The sequence below is a fragment of the Pinus tabuliformis genome, chromosome J (assembly GCF_031772625.1).
Source record: "Pinus tabuliformis cultivar Carrire ecotype Pingquan chromosome J, CPIR1, whole genome shotgun sequence".
Classification (NCBI taxonomy): Eukaryota; Viridiplantae; Streptophyta; class Pinopsida; order Pinales; family Pinaceae; genus Pinus; species Pinus tabuliformis.
Genome location: NC_142295.1, coordinates 571,986,294 through 572,000,327, shown reverse-complemented (window position 1 = coordinate 572,000,327; position 14,034 = coordinate 571,986,294). Strand labels below are relative to the sequence as shown.

At 35.3% G+C, this 14,034-nt stretch overlaps 1 long non-coding RNA gene across 1 annotated transcript; it reads right to left on the bottom strand.

Annotated features, from left to right (window-relative positions):
* Positions 1–6,456: 6,456 nt before the first annotated feature.
* LOC149228280 (uncharacterized) lies at positions 6,457–12,582 on the bottom strand. The gene is made up of 2 exons (XR_016247193.1): positions 12,174–12,582; positions 6,457–7,061 (listed from the first exon to the last, which is right to left on the bottom strand). It is a non-coding gene; the product is annotated as an uncharacterized LOC149228280 (long non-coding RNA).
* Positions 12,583–14,034: the final 1,452 nt, after the last annotated feature.

The window sequence follows — 14,034 nt, the reverse complement described above, 5'->3', positions numbered from 1 at the left end:
TATGTAAACCTTCCACATTCTAGCTTTCATCTTTTAACATTTAAAATTATAAATTTGCATTATTTATTTCAATTATAAATCTATAACTAGTTATATTTAAGAAGACAAAACATTGCAAACATAATTAACATTAATTAAAAAATAACAGATAAATAAAGTGTATATTAAAAATTACAATATCATTGGATTACTATACTTTAACACATGGATCTTCTTCTCATTACGACCACTAAGAATACACAGTTCGATATCTACTCAATGTTAGAATTCTAGTGATAATTGATTTCTTTAACGTGATAATTACTTTTGTGTATTATTATTAGTTTTATTTAATTCCTATTGACTTATTTAGATATGAGATCCAGATGGAAATTATACTAGCATTTGCACCAGATGTTGCAAAAGAAACGTCGTAAGGCATAAAGTGCGGAAGAATAACAACATAAACATGTGAATGGACTACTTGCAAATCTATTCCAAACACCAAAATTTCAGCCTTTTACTTGCAAATGGCTTCCAACTAACAAAATTTCAACTTTTTACTTGCAAATTGATTCCAAACACTAAAACTCCATAAGCCGGAATAAATTTCAACTTTTTACTTGCAAATTGATTCCAAACACTAAAACTCCATAAGCCAGAATTGGTGATTTGAAATGAAAAATGCGAACAAAGAAATGATGGATGACTAATCTTAAGACAAGTTTCTACATTGAAATCGCAGAATGGGAAATCGTGTGGGAAGCAGTGGTGGTTATCTCTGCATCAGGTAGTTGATTTATAAGAACATCATCCCCATTAAAGGCAGAAATTACCGATGTCATAGGCACAACAGCAAGTGCTACCAACAGGGCATGCATAACAGTCATCGCACTTTGCTGGAGGTGTGACTGGAGAGGGAGGGGAAAAGTATTCAGACAGAGATCACACTGACTTTTAACCAGAGAAAAACCCTCAGGAATTGAACAAATCCAATTTATATTCATAAAAGACATGCATTTGCACGCTTGTCATTTGTGGCTTCCAGTTTAAGTTTCTACAATGATATATTGTTAATTCTCTGTTCGGCTTGGTCTCCATTATTCACGCACCATTTTTGCGTTTTCAAACTTCAAGGAGATGACAAGTGTAAAAGAAGTCTTAACTATCAAACAAGGTAAATGTAATGTTCATTTCTCTCAAATGTACTTTAAATATCACCCTATGAAGTTGTCACCAATTTGAATGAGATGGGTATGTCTGTTGAACCTTAATTTATATAATTTCTGAGAGTGCTTTCAGACACACATGGCTGGTTTTCTGCATCATTATTTCATCTTTTACAGCAATAAAACCTCTTATGCTATTTCATCATAAAGCTGCGCTTGTGCTTCATATTTTTAGTGAAAATGGAAAAACAAGGAGTAGACAATGTGGAAGAGTTGAAGGAAGAGATTTATAATGAAGAGCTCCTGGACTATGAAGAAGAGGAATTGGACGCACAAGCATTGGAGGAACATTTTTCCACTGATGAAGCCTCCAAGAAAGGTTATGTGGGATTTCCCACTGAAGCCAGAGCTCCTTCGAGCAATTGTGGACTCTGGATTTGAACATCCCTCAGAAGTTCAGCACGAGTGCATTCCTCAAGAGATTCTGGGCATGGATGTACTCTGTCAGGCCAAATTTGGAATGGGTAAAACAACAGTTTTCGTGCTTTTAACTCTGCAGCAGATCGAACCCACAGAAGGCCAAGTCTCTGCCCTAGTTTTGTGCCATACTAGAGAATTGGCATACCAGATATGCCATGAATTTGAGAGGTTTATGACTCATCTGAAAGAATTGAAGGTTGTTGTATTCTATGGAGGCCTGCCTATCAAAACTCACAAGGCAATATTAAAAAATGAATCCCCCCAAATAGTTGTTGGGACCCCTGGAAGGATTCTGGCATTGGCAAAAGACAATGATCTCAGTCTGATAAATATAAGGCATTTTATTCAGGATGAATGTGACAAATGCTGGAATCTTTGGACATGAGGAGAGATGTATAGGCCATTTTCAAGATGACCCCTCATGACAAGCAGGTCATGATGTTTTCAGCCACACTGAGCAAGGAAATCATGCCTATCTGCAAGAAATTCATGCAGGATCCTATGGAGATATATGTTGATGAGGCCAAGCTCACACTTCAAGGTCTAGTTCAGCACTATATAAAACTGGCTGAGGTAGAAAAGAACAGGAAGCTGACTGATTTGCTGGATGTCCTGGATTTCAACCAGGTGGTTATATTTGTGAAGAGTGTGAAAAGGGCTTCTGAGCTATCCAAGATGCTGGTGGGGTGCATCTTTCCTTGCACCTGCATTCATTCTGGAATGCAGTCGGATGAAAGACTGATGAGATACAAAAGTTTCAAGGAGGGGAGTAAGAGGCTTCTGGTTGCAACTGATCTGGTAGGCAGTGGAATTAACATTGAAAGAGTTAATATTGTTATCAACTATGACATGCCTGAGTCTGAAGATACTTATTTGCACAGGGTTGGAAGGGTTGGACGGTTTGGCACAAAGGGTTTTGCAATTACCTTTGTCTCTTCTACTTCTTCATCAGAGGAGGATGTGCTGAAGCAGGTTCAAGAACGATTTGCAGTTGATATCAAGGCACTCCCAGCACATATAGAAGCATCAACATACATGCCATCATGGCCATTGAAATCTGCTCTAGTGTATGCAATAATTATCCTTCTCATTCATCTCAGTTTTGGCATGGTCTGATTTTGTTTTCTATTCATAAAAACACAGCAGATTCATAAAATTGAAAGGAACAATGGCCATCAAGGCATTTGTAGACAGACCATCACAATTTCAGTCTTATCCATGACTAAGACGTATTTGATTTTTCTATGAGAGCCATGCATGTTTTCTTCTATTTATCCTAATTATACAAAAACCCATGTTTTGAGCTACAAATTTTACAACAAATTTGGATTTAGTGCGATTAAAAAGCAATCGATGGGAAAAATGATCATATTATCAAGTCATCAATGTCTATAATGGTCAAAATTGAAGATATATGTCTGGAATATCCCAAAAATTTACAATAAAATCTTTGAAATATGCACATCAAGGAGCTTCCTTCTCACTAGTTATTATGAGTGGAACTTCAACCAATCTTGCACCCTTGCAAGGAATGTTCAGTTAGATTTTGGATGAAAGTAGTCATGTTATTCCACAGAAGCATGCTGTGGATATTGCAAAAGCCAACATTACAATGGTTGGATTACAAGAGGTTTCAAAACCTTGAATTTTACCTTTGCGATGTCTTTAGTTTTGTAATGTCATCTAAAAGTATAATGAAGGAAAGTATCCCTCATTCTTCTTATATTGGGCACTCCACAGATCAACATGGATTAGAAGCCACCTCTTAAACCACGGTCTACTGAATTAATATTGAATGTGCAGGAAAGAGCAATTGATGCTTCTAGACATGCTATGCTGATAGCGAAAATGAGCATGGAAACAAACATTGGAGATATTGACAAAACTGGTCGATTAGTAGAGGAACCTGTAACGCTTGAAAAATCGGCTCAGCTTACTCCGGAGGCCACCTATTATCGAAATCTTAATGACTTAGCATTTGTTATGTAAAAATATAAACTATATTTTTTTAGATACATTGCAAGTTGCAGCAACATTAACGGCTTTCGATTTCAAATTCTCTATCTACTATTGCTAGGCAGCAATCTAGAGAAAACTTTGTACCCCAACATCCAGTATGTTCGAAACCTGTTCGGATCAGACACTGATGTATCCAGGGTAATGTTAGTGTTTTCTCTTTATTTTCTATTTTTGAAAGGCATTTTGTTTATTCATTTTTTTCTTCAATGATTCTTTATATGTCACAATTCTTCTCGATTATTAGTTTCTGACTTGAGGTAAGATATTATGCCTGAAAGTCACTGTTGCACAAGTCACTTTTCATCTTTTTAAAAAAACCTTCTGATTGTGATTATGTTCTTTTAGGTTTTAGTCTCTAAAGCTCTTCCATTGGATCCTTTATTCAACCTTCAAGTTGGCTCTCTGATCTGCAGTACATATTTTTTATTTATTTCATGAGTGCGCTGTAAATCCGTGGTTAACATTGTGTTTCAAACGAATGGGCAGAAATAAGATGTAAGATGGTGGCATTTACAATAATCTTGTATGCATAAACAATTTGACAGAAAACAGGCTTCATACAGATCCATCCTACAACAGCTCTTTTGCAATTACCTTTGTCTCTTCTACTTCTTCATCAGAGGAGGATGTGCTGAAGCAGGTTCAAGAAAGTTTTGCAGTTGATATCAAGGCACTCCCAGCACATATAGAAGCATCAACATACATGCCATCATGGCCATTGAAATCTGCTCTGGTGTCTGCAATAATTATCCTTCTCATTCATCTCAGTTTTGGCATGGTCTGATTTTGTTTTCTATTCATAAAAACACAGCAGATTCATAAAATTGAAAGGAACAATGGCCATCAAGGCATTTGTAGACAGACCATCACAATTTCAGTCTTATCCACGACTAAGACGTATTTGGTTTTTCTATGAGTGCCATGCATGTTTTCTTCTATTTGTCCTAATTATACAAAAACCCATGTTTTGAGCTACAAATTTTACAACAAATTTGGATTTAGTGCGATTAAAAAGCAATCGATGGGAAAAATGATCATATTATCAAGTCATCAATGTCTATAATGGTCAAAATTGAAGATATATGTCTGGAATATCCCAAACATTTACAATAAAATCTTTGAAATATGCACATCAAGGAGCTTCCTTCTCACTAGTTATTATGAGTGGAACTTCAACCAATCTTGCACCCTTGCAAGGAATGTTCAGTTAGATTTTGGATGAAAGTAGTCATGTTATTCCACAGAAGCATGCTGTGGATATTGCAAAAGCCAACATTACAATGGTTGGATTACAAGAGGTTTCAAAACCTTGAATTTTACCTTTGCGATGTCTTTAGTTTTGTAATGTCATCTAAAAGTATAATGAAGGAAAGTATCCCTCATTCTTCTTATATTGGGCACTCCACAAATCAACATGGATTAGAAGCCACCTCTTAAACCACGGTCTACTGAATTAATATTGAATGTGCAGGAAAGAGCAATTGATGCTTCTAGACATGCTATGCTGATAGCGAAAATGAGCATGGAAACAAATATTGGAGATATTGACAAAACTGGTCGATTAGTAGAGGAACCTGTAACGCTTGAAAAATCGGCTCAGCTTACTCCGGAGGCCACCTATTATCGAAATCTTAATGACTTAGCATTTGTTATGTAAAAAAATATCGAAATCTTAATGACTTAGCATTTGTTATGTAAAAATATAAACTATATTTTTTTAGATACATTGCAAGTTGCAGCAACATTAACAGCTTTCGATTTCAAATTCTCTATCTACTATTGCTAGGCAGCAATCTAGAGAAAACTCTATACCCAAACATCCAGTATGTTTGAAACCTATTTGGATCAAACACTGATGTATCCAGGGTAATGTTAGTGTTTTCTCTTTATTTTCTAGTTTTGAAAGACATTTTGTTTATTCATTTTTTTCTTCAATGATTCTTTATATGTCACAATTCTTCTCGATTATTAGTTTCTGACTTGAGGTAAAATATTATGCCCGAAAGTCACCATTGTACAAGTCACTTCTCATCTTTTTTAAAAAACCTTCTGATTGTGATTATGTTCTTTTAGGTTTTAGTCTCTAAAGCTCTTCCATTGGATCCTTTATTCAACGTGCAAGTTGGCTCTCTGATCTGCAGTACATATTTTTTATTTATTTCATGAGTGCGCTGTAAATCCGTGGTTAACATTGTGTTTCACACGAATGGGCAAAAATAAGATGTAAGATGGTGGCATTTACAATAATCTTGTATACATAAACAATTTGACAGAAAACAGGTTTCATACAGATCCATCCTACAACAGCTCTTTTGCAATTACCTTTGTCTCTTCTACTTCTTCATCAGAGGAGGATGTGCTGAAGCAGGTTCAAGAACGTTTTGCAGTTGATATCAAGGCACCCCCAGCACATATAGAAGCATCAACATACATGCCATCATGGCCATTGAAATCTGCTCTGGTGTCTGCAATAATTATCCTTCTCATTCATCTCAGTTTTGGCATGGTCTGATTTTGTTTTCTATTCATAAAAACACAACAGATTCATAAAATTGAAAGGAACAATGGCCATCAAGGCATTTGTAGACAGACCATCACAATTTCAGTCTTATCCACGACTAAGACGTATTTGGTTTTTCTATGAGAGCCATGCATGTTTTCTTCTATTTGTCCTAATTATACAAAAACCCATGTTTTGAGCTACAAATTTTACAACAAATTTGGATTTAGTGCGATTAAAAAGCAATCGATGGGAAAAATGATCATATTATCAAGTCATCAATGTCTATAATGGTCAAAATTGAAGATATATGTCTGGAATATCCCAAAAATTTACAATAAAATCTTTGAAATATGCACATCAAGGAGCTTCCTTCTCACTAGTTATTATGAGTGGAACTTCAACCAATCTTGCACCCTTGCAAGGAATGTTCAGTTAGATTTTGGATGAAAGTAGTCATGTTATTCCACAGAAGCATGCTGTGGATATTGCAAAAGCCAACATTACAATGGTTGGATTACAAGAGGTTTCACGAAAACCAAAATAGTCCAGCAAACTATCATGGGTTTGAATCTCGAGCTCTGGAAGAACACGGAGGAAGAGGATCTCCGCAGAGTCTATTGTTATCGGTGTAGGAGGATATCGGAACCTTTCGAAGCGGGATCCCATGCGGAATTCTTATCGACAGGGAATTAATGGGGCCGCCTATTATATTATTGGCCACTGAAAGTCTCTGCAAATTGACCAGACCTCAAAGGCGCAGCTTCTTCAACCTCCTGAGCCTCCCAAATGACAAGGGAATAGAGCCAGCAATTTGTTTCAAGGCGCCAATTTCCAAAATTTCACGAAACTGGAGATCTCCTGAGGACTCCGACAGCGTTCCCTTCATCTGAGTATCCGATATGAAGTCGCTCCTGGACAGAACATAAAATGAGGTAAATAATTATTGCATTTAAATAAAAATTTAATAGACATCAAACATTATGAAACTGCAAATTCTGGCTTCAAGGCATTCTGCAAGAGTTTCGGATGAGTATCTTTGACAAAAATGGCTCCATAAGGGCTCGAAATTGCATATGATTGGAAAGTGGGTGAAAGACAAAAGAAATGTCTTAAGAATCCAAAACTTATCTTTACGAGGAGACCTCCAAGGAGAGAAAGGTGAAAATCAACCTAGATGTTGCATTTACAGTAACTCTTATGGCCTAGCTACTCTAGAAGAAGTACTTGCTACACCACTTCTTTTTAATGTTTCTAATGGCACCCTGTAAATTTTGAATGGACATGCCAAATAACTAGATAATTAGTTGATAAATGACTAATTAAATGTATATAATGGCACCATGTGAATTTTGAAGAGACATGCTAGATAAATAGATGATGATTTAGTTAATGAATGACTAATTAAACATTTATCCTTCAATAAGAGCTATAAAAGCATACAAATTAGTGTGATAGAAAAAATTAGACCAAAAATAGCTAGCAGAAAATGCCAGTAAAAAAAATATAGCTTCTGGAAATACCATAGAAACAACCCTACAGATCAGAAAGTTTCTTTACAAAATGCATTTCCAGGGCACAAAATGCAAATATTAACTTAATGTCTCACCTAACATAACAATCATACGAATGTTCTAATTACTAGAAGAAAAGAGTTCAGAAGGTTTTTTCTCACTCCTGTTCATAATACATATTGTACATTTGCATACCATTCCAAATGCATGGTAAAAAGTTGTCATTTTGACAGAACAGGAAAAAGCACATAAAAAATCTGGAAGCACATGAATTACAAAACTACAAAAGTTGAAAAGGATGAAAAAAATAAGCAGCAACATAGATACAAAACCATCTTCTTATATCGCCAGTTACTACTAAAAATACACCTAAAATTATGCTAATATATTTGAACATTTCATTTAATTAATTTTTATATTTAATCTAGTACCTTGAGTCCTGGCATTTCCTTCCTGACAACATGTTACCTTCTATCAATCTATGGTACTTGATAGCACTCTAAAGAGGAAACCACGATAGATGGACGAAATCAACTATTCACCATGTTAGAAGCAAGACAGTAAAATTCTCTATGAGTCTTTTGTGTATCAGGGGTTTGCTTCTCCCACTGTCCACACAGGGAAAATATTGACTCTAAAAAAATACAGAACGACCCTGCCTTTTTCCAAAACGCAAAAACCCGTTGCGATTTTGAATTGCATCAGCAGTCCATGAACGTTGAGTTAGGGAGTTTTTGATGAATTGATCCTCAGATATTTTCATTTCATAAAATAAATGAACAATAAAACATTCCCTCTTGGGATCACATCATCACAGGTGTCCTTTTGGCTAAAGATAAAGGTCAATAATTTTCAGGCATGCAGATGTTTTTACTGTGGCATCAATAGCAAATGCTTTCCACGAGTAAGTTCAGCCATGGATACTTCTCAGTTGGTTTCAGGGAGTAATGCAATCAAAAGGCACCTTAGAAAATAGGTTACTATGAACACAAAGTTCAACAGAATTAGCCCCAAAATAGCTAGAAACTGCACATATTGACCCAAAAAATATCTTCCATGTCTTATCATCCATGGTAGCATCCTGTGAATACGGGATTTGAACAGATCATAATTATACACATGTTGGGAATGATAAATTTCTGATGGAATGTTTTGTGGTTTTAAAGTGAACTAATCCAAACTTACAGATTTCACTTACAACGTTTTTCCCCTGGATCTAGCATGTGCCAGAAATAGGTGAATTTCAAAACTACAGGAAGTATGATTGGGTTAAGAACAACATTTCTGTACCAATAAAAAAATGATCAAATACGTTAATGATTCAAACAGGTAGACTTTCAACCAAAGGCATGGGAGAAAAACTATTGAGAAGATTATTCTTAACCCTGATTGTTTATAAATTATTATAGGCATAATAAATAGGGAAGGATGAAACACACCCATGGAGAAAATCCAACAGATTTGAATGCAACACAATGATTATGTGCATTTAATGATCAAAACAGGAAAGGGAGTAAAAATCAGAGATAAAGGAAAATATAAAACTAAAACAAGAAGTAAAAACAACCAAAGTAGAAAGAAAAGTCACCAAAGTTTATGAAAAGCCCAAGCCCGCTAATATATTTCTTCATATATATGTAGGCTTGAAAAAAGAAAGAATAGAATAAATAGGACTTGCGGCAGATAATTGCCCAATTTAGAATGTCTAATTTGCCTGGAACAGAAAGTTTCAGGTCACAGAGTTATTGCGTCCAAATAGGAAATTTTGATGACAATACCAGAAGCATTTACATGGAAAGAACAGCGTTTTGTCAGTGCATTTCCGCTAATCAAAAAATCCAAAGAGATGTGCTCTGTCTGAACTCTGAAGCCTACAACGAATGACAATTCTTGATGTCCTAATAACTTGATTGAAGCTCAATAAGCACACATCTGAGTCAGTTCTTCCAATTATCTGAACAAAATGATTTCTTTTGTAATTGGTTCATTCGCAATATATAGGTAGCCCTATGATGGTGAAATATCACAGTAGCTTTCAACTTCAAGTTTGAAGAGAGGCAAGCCTGCCTGATGAATGCACAAAGGATCATTCATCTTGGCTGCTTAATTCACCATTGCACTAATTAATAATGAATTCTTCAACTGCAGAACTTCTAAAGCTAAGGTCAGAGTTTATTGCACATAGAAAGTATGAAGACTAATAGCACGTTATTTCCATATTCTCAGAAATGAAGTAAGATGTGATCTCATGCTTAATTCTTCGAAGATGTTAATAATCAATTGATAGAAACAAGTTTGATATGCTTGCAATCATCATGGAAATGCCCATCCAAAACAGACCCCCACTTCAAGAAATCAAAACAAAGACACCATAAGCAGGCATGCGGCAGGCAATCAAGAAGAAATATATTAATCCCAAAAGATAGGCAACATTAGCAAGACTCGGTTCATTTCTACTCAAGCAGATGGTTATCCCAAATTACTTCTCAACAACAATAACAGTATAGATCTCTTAAAAGCCCCAAATGAGAACACGCAATTGATATCTTCAATTCAAATGCGCGCGCACAAAGCTGTAGGAACTCAACCACTCACATCGCTAGTGGTGCATCTCAAATGGAAGGTGTTGGCGCATTCGCATATCACATAAAATTCTCTTCACATGCAAAACTGCTATTCACATGATATCTGTTGTCATGAGAATCCACGAGTAAGTTCATCCATGGATACTTCTCAGTTGGTTTCAGGGAGTAATGCAATCAAAAGGCACCTTAGAAAAGAGGTTACTATGAACACAAAGTTCAACAGAATTAGCCCCAAAATAGCTAGAAACTGCACATATTGACCCAAAAAATATCTTCCATGTCTTATCATCCATGGTAGCATCCTGTGAATACGGGATTTGAACAGATCATAATTATACACATGTTGGGAATGATAAATTTCTGATGGAATGTTTTGTGGTTTTAAAGTGAACTAATCCAAACTTATAGATTTCACTTACAACGTTTTTCCCCTGGATCTAGCATGTGCCAGAAATAGGTGAATTTCAAAACTACAGGAAGTATGATTGGGTTAAGAACAACATTTCTGTACCAATAAAAAAATGATCAAATACGTTAATGATTCAAATAGGTAGACTATGGAAGAAAAACTATTGAGAAGATTATTCTTAACCCTGATTGTTTATAAATTATTATAGGCATAATAAATAGGGAAGGATGAAACACACCCATGGAGAAAATCCAACAGATTTGAATGCAACTCAATGATTATGTGCATTTAATGATCAAAACAGGAAAGGGAGTAAAAATCAAAGATAAAGGAAAATATAAAACTAAAACAAGAAGTAAAAACAACCAAAGTAGAAAGAAAAGTCACCAAAGTTTATGAAAAGCCCAAGCCCGCTAATATATTTCTTCATATATATGTAGGCTTGAAAAAAGAAAGAATAGATTAAATAGGACTTGCGGCAGATAATTGCCCAATTTAGAATGTCTAATTTGCCTCGAACAGAAAGTTTCAGGTCACAGAGTTATTGCGTCCAAATAGGAAATTTTGATGACAATACCAGAAGCATTTACATGGAAAGAACAACTTTTTGTCAGTGCATTCCCGCTAATCAAAAAATCCAAAGAGATGTGCTCTGTCTGAACTCTGAAGCCTACAACGAATGACAATTCTTGATGTCCTAATAACTTGATTGAAGCTCAATAAGCACACATCTGAGTCAGTTCTTCCAATTATCTGAACAAAATGATTTCTTTTATAATTGGTTCATTCGCAATATATAGGTAGCCCTATGATGGTGAAATATCACAGTAGCTTTCAACTTCAAGTTTGAAGAGAGGCAAGCCTGCCTGATGAATGCACAAAGGATCATTCATCTTGGCTGCTTAATTCACGATTGCACTAACTAATAATGAATTCTTCAACTGCAGAACTTCTAAAGCTAAGGTCAGAGTTTATTGCACATAGAAAGTACGAAGACTAATAGCACGTTATTTCCATATTCTCAGAAATGAAGTAAGATGTGATCTCATGCTTAATTCTTCGAAGATGTTAATAATCAATTGATAGAAACAAGTTTGATATGCTTGCAATCATCATGGAAATGCCCATCCAAAACAGACCCCCACTTCAAGAAATCAAAACAAAGACACCATAAGCAGGCATGCGGCAGGCAATCAAGAAGAAATATATTAATCCCAAAAGATAGGCAGCATTAGCAAGACTCGGTTCATTTCTACTCAAGCAGATGGTTATCCCAAATTACTTCTCAACAACAATAACAGTATAGATCTCTTAAAAGCCCCAGATGAGAACACGCAATTGATATCTTCAATTCAAACGCGCGCGCACAAAGCTGTAGGAACTCAACCACTCACATGGCTAGCGGTGCATCTCAAATGGAAGGTGTTGGCGCATTCGCATATCACATAAAATTCTCTTCACATGCAAAACTGCTATTCACATGATATCTGTTGTCATGAGAATCAAGAAAGGGCATACCTTGTCATGAGTGCACAGGCAGGCAATGGCAATGGCAAAGGAAATTGGGATCGAGACGTGTTCCTCTGCACTTGCGAACATATGAATCCAACTCCAACCATTTGCGTTCGTAACAGCCTGCCTCAACATTGACTTGTATTTATACCAAATTATTGACTCCAGATTCTGTAGATCAAATTCACTGTTGGGCATATAGCTAGTCGGGTGAGGAAAGATAGTTTCACAGAAAAAGATAATTAATCCAGAGACCCAATAGACGAAATCACAGAGCGGAGCGGAGATGGATGTGCAAGCCCAATAGCTAGCCCATCTATGTTAAAAGTCATGTCATGAGGAGGAGGTGGGTGGGACTAAGTTGTGTTTGCCTATATAAAACAATTGCCCGGATATTTTTGTGGCGACTCGACCATTACAATCTCAGCCACTTTCCCAAAGTGAAATAAAAAACGCAGTCTCTGCAAATTGACCAGACCTCAAAGGCGCAGCTTCTTCAGCCTCCTGAGCCTCCCAAATGACAAGGGAATAGAGTTAGTAATTTGTTTCAAGGCGCCCATTTCCAAAATTTCACGAAACTGGAGATCTCCCGAGGACTCCGACAGCGTGCCCTTCATCTGAGTATCCGATATGAAGTCGCTCCTGGACAGCAGCCCCGGCAGCAGAAGCCCCCTTGCACGCCCTGTTTGTCTATTGCAGGATACCCCTGCCACTGGCAGTAGTTGGAGCCGTTCCATGACCACAGGCGCCTTGAGGTGTCATCGACAATCCGTGCCTTAGAAGTGCAGCAGCCCCTGGAGTAAGTAGCGTAGCGTCGAGCAAGGGCAAGCGGTCGATCTGCTAGGTCGCATCGTATACCCGGTATGATCAATTGGATGGGTAAGATCATTTTCATCGTCTAACACTTAAATCAAAGACTCAGAAATGTACACGTCATCAAAGAGGAAAGTTAATTTCAAATGGAAACCCCTTACGGCGTAATTATAACAATCAATTTAATTATTAAATTATATATATTAATTTTAATGAAAAGAAATAAAATATATTTATTTAGATATACATTTTTATTTTTGAAATAACTTAAGATAAATTTGTATATATTTTATAAAATATAAGTTTTACATTAAAAAAAATATTAAGCCGAAAGGTTGTGACAAAGATAATATTAATTTTTAAAATTTCAAAAACAAATAAATAATTTAAATAATGTATCTTTTATAAATTAATTAATTAAAAAAAAAAACAATTAAAACTAATTATGATATAAACACATAATATAAATTTATTTATTACCATTCCATCTAATTATATGAAAATTTAGAAGATATGTAACATTTAAAAAATAGGAATTTATATAGATAAATATAACATTTACAGTTATTTTTGAATTACTAACATATTTTCCAAAATTAATAAATAAATATAATAAGCTTGAAAAATGATATAGAAAAATTTTATAATGGAACATTTTTCTACATCTTTTAAATAAATAATATTTTTTATATATATTTAATTGATAATTATCTAAGGATAAAAATATTTAATATTTTAAACATTTCAAAAATCTCAATTATAATTTTTAAGTCATAGGTAATATCAGTAAAGGGATTTCTTTTTTTTAACCATTAAGAAAATAACTGAACCATTAATAAATAACTAAATCACCATACCTAAAAAAGGAAGACACTTTGAACCTCAATAAAATGCAAATTTAATTACCACATATGATGAACAATCTTTAGCTACCTGGACCAAGGCAATGTAATAGCATTTATAATTTTGAAATGGAACTTAATATCATAAGCCAAAATGTTAAGTACTAGATACGCTCTTCCTATTTATATGAAATTTAATCAAACCATTACCT